Genomic DNA, 4282 nt, shown 5'->3' with positions numbered 1-4282 from the left:
CAACTATAGTCGAGCCAATTTAATAGGCAACATTTGACGTCTATCAATTTTATCTTCGAAGAGAGGTAACCTGCTTAAAAACATCGATTAAAGTGTATTAATCGATACGGATTTGAAACATTTGTCAATCGAATTTATTAATTTATGATGATTTTTATTCACAAGTAATCAATGCATTCGATTCTAGATGTCAGATTTCGATTTTTAGAGTAACGTCTCTAGTATTTAAAAAGAAAAAAGGTTTATTGACACAAAATTGTAGCGACGTCAGTTCTTCAATTCAGAAATTGTTTATTATGTTTAGGATGGTTTATCAGTAAAATGAAATCTTAAAATAACTTGTATCGGTCATTATTATTATAAATATGTAATCGTAATTGAAAAAAGTTAAGCAAATGTGCAGTTCTAACAAAACGAAATATCATGTTATTCTATGTCGTGTTACTAGGTTACGTTGTTGAATTTTGTTGAACTGTCAAATGTTGCCTATTAAAATGGCTCTACTATAATGACGCTGTTTGAAAATAATCCAAAAATAACCTAGACACATAATTATTTTAGGAGATCTGATGTTGAATCTTTTTTATTTGAACGAGTTTTTTATATGGAAGAGTATATATTTTTATGAAATGTAAATGTTCCCATTCGTTTTATACCAGTAGTGATTTAAGGCCAGTGTCTCAAGACAATATAATAAAAATATTAATTTCACATAATATATTAGTGTCAAGGTAAGTACTTAAATTTGAAGCTTCAATTATCAAATCAAAGCAATAATTAATACTGTGGTAAAAGTGAATTAAATATTTTTGTACATAAATATAATAATATGTTATATTTTTAACAATAACAAGTTTATATACAATACTTTTCAAATTTAAGTACCTACTTATTGAACTTTCCGGGCAGCTTGAAAAGTCTTAAAACTTGGAGATTTTTTTTAAATTGTATAAAAAAGTATTACTTATAAGCAGGGCATTATTTTTTATTAAAGACGTAGGTAAAGGCGTTGAAAGACGAGTGTCGTCACTAGTGCCTAGGATATGTAGGCGAAATTATTGAAGAAAATTTTCATGTGATTGAAAACTGAATGGCGTTTGAGCTTTCATTTTATCTCATACTTTAAAAGAAATGATTACTTAAAGTTAAGGAGTTAAGGTTGAGACTTGAAGCGCCATCTTGTATTTAATTACAAAAGTAATTGTAACGAACGGATTCCCGAATTTCCCCTAATTGTGATACAATGAGTTATGGAGATTTGCCAGGTTCAAAAGGCATTTTTGCATTGAAATTTTAATGAGATTATTTGAATTATATTCGTGATATTGTCAACGGGTTATGAACGAACCCCGCGATTGTAAGCCTTGCCTGAATGCTCTCTTTTATTCGATGAAATTATTATTTACGGTTACCTATTGCAGGAAGCAAGTATTCATTTAGTTTTAAGTTTGTATTAAGATATTGTAAATGTATTATTTCTTACGTAGAAATAGGTTTTTTTTACATGCGTATCTAATTTATTATCGCCCAGATTTCGGTCAGTATTGGAAATGTTAGTATTTCTCACATCTGTCGGGTAGTGTTTAGGGAAGTGAGGTGTTGAAGCAATAATATTGAATCTCCCCTTAATTAAAATGCGGAATGTCGCCTTAACGTATTTACAAAGTATAGAATTTCTGAAGCAATAAATAATTAAATAATAATTATAATATACCAATTTAGTAGTGATACATATACATTTTTTTTTTCATTTTATGGCAATGTTTTAAATGCTTATCTACGTGTAAGAAACCAGTTGAATTGAATTGAAAGTTGAATATTAATAAAATAAAAACCAAACCGCAAGGCATTATGTTTACGAGAATAACCTCAAAGTGGTCAGTTTTGTAATCTTGAAGCATTTAACTTACGTGTTATCGGAAGTGGGCTGTTTTGTTCGTATCTATTTATTTTTATTATTTTTTTTAACACCGTCCTTTACTTAACTCTACTTAATTTAGTTATAATTTATTTATTTAACGATCAACCCCACGGGCCAGTAAATAGATCAGTCTATGAGACATTGTGATAATTTTAGCTAGACCATGCTTCTCGACCCTTCTATGATATACGTAATTTTTTGTTGCAGCTATGTTTCATACTTTCGTACATTTCACGTGCGACTTATCGTATTTAAAAGCTTTAAAATTTTGAGATTATTTATCCTTCGACGTTGGGATTATTGTTAGTTCTCGTAGTACTAAGTATCGCTCTTTCGTAAACGTGAATTGAATGATTCTTTGACAATAAAAATGTATCAAAACGCTCTCTAACAGCTATAAAGCTCTCTATATATTTTAACATGATCAGCATTGAAATTATAAGTATTCCGTGTTTTTTTATACATATATGTATATTTAAAAGAATTTATGTTAAGCTTGAATTAGGTAGTAGGATTATTTTAAATGTAAATTGAAAACAGTGGTAATATTAATTATGACAGCAGTTTTAATTTCACTCCACATTGCTGCTCGCAGTAGTGATACAGTATTATTTTTTTATTCATTATTTTATTCTGTACATTTGTGTTAGTAATAGCGGTTAGTTCTTTTAAAACGTCCCAATTATTGCGTTGTAATTTGATTCGTCGAGTGATTATTATTATTTACGCGCAGCTTCTGTCGATCTTCCAATTGGTTATTTATTACTTTTTTAGGTTAATTTACGGATATTGGTTTTACGTGTTGATGATATTATTAAGTTACTAACATACCGGTTGTGTCGTGTGCGCTTACGAGCTAACAAGCATGTGTTTGTGATTACGTTTGTCCATTGTTAGGAACAGGACGGTACAGGGTACCAGTTATGCTTCGTGTTATTATAATTTATGCTGAAATATTGAATTTTAATACAGTGACGTAACAGTCTTTCGATTATTGGTGACGTTGTCTAGTTTATGTAATTTTTGTATTTTTTTTTTTTTATATATTAAATAGATGAACATGGCGATAAAAACATGCAATGTCATCTAAAAATCAGCAATTTATAAGCATAATATCATGTTTATTTGCTATCTCAAATTTTCTATACTCGAATTTTTTAAAAAAAGTTAATTTTAGAGCGTCACTGCCCAATATGAATCTCTTGATTTTGATATCCAATAAACCACGTTGCAAACACAAAAGACTGAAAGCTGAACTCAATTTCGTCTTCTGTTTAAATTATTATTATTTTTCCATTTGATGTAAATCTTGAAAGTATTGTAACCGAAATGTGATATAATTTGTAGAATGTGTGTATTTCCCGAAAAGCAATAAATTTGTGATAAGTAGAAATGGGCATTGTTCGTACGTCTCGTTAGAGAGTACTCTGCATAATATTTTTAATAAAAATAATTGTCAATTAAAATAATTCTTGTACTGCGGGATTGGCCTCGCGTCTTGTGGGACAGGTGTCAGTACTAGGGCTTTCTCTACTTCTTTATTCTTAAGTGAGAACCTGCAAGTTGCGAGTCCAACTCCGCAGTACTGTTCAATTCCAAGTCAATGTAAATCTAATAATAAGATCTTCCGTGATAGATTTCAACTATACTGTTAAACTAACATTACCTTGTCTCAAATTACGTATTAAGAGGTATTATTATAGTATAAATACTCTACTTTTTGAATAAGCTTATGGACCATAAAGTTGTTTGAAATCACGTTTAATCGTAAGTTTCAGCATAAATTATCGGTATAGTATACCGTGAGAACATTTCACCGGAATACTCATTGTGAAACATTAATTATTGTTGTATAGATGATAAATAATGTGACTTACGCAGGGATGGATACTTAAATTATTAAAATTTTAACTGATATATTGGCTATGTAGTGAGTAGAATATTTTTTTACAAATAAATTATAGCAGCTATATGAATTTTCTTTTATTTTTTACCCATTACCCTTCTCTCAATTTTATATTTAAGCATAGTTCATATTGTTACCAGTTTCTAAATGTATTGAAATAATTTTTCGTATGAGATCAGAGCTTTCCTAACTAAGTATTAGTGTAAGTGTATTATGAAATGATTGACCATTTCATGAAATGCGACCATTTAGTGATGTGGCCAACATATTTTGACCCAAAGAGTATAACTCGTAACTATGTATAAGGTTTGACCAGATCGTTAAAACTTAAATCTTTGACGATTTTGTTATCCACATTTGGCTAGATCGTATAAAATATAGGGACTCCATAAAATATTTTAAAAATCAATCATTCCATGAAATGAGCCAATGAACGATATGGCCACGACACATAC

Source organism: Colias croceus, chromosome 11 (genome assembly GCF_905220415.1).
Source record: "Colias croceus chromosome 11, ilColCroc2.1".
NCBI lineage: Eukaryota > Metazoa > Arthropoda > Insecta > Lepidoptera > Pieridae > Colias > Colias croceus.
Note: the sequence above shows the minus strand (reverse complement) of the source record.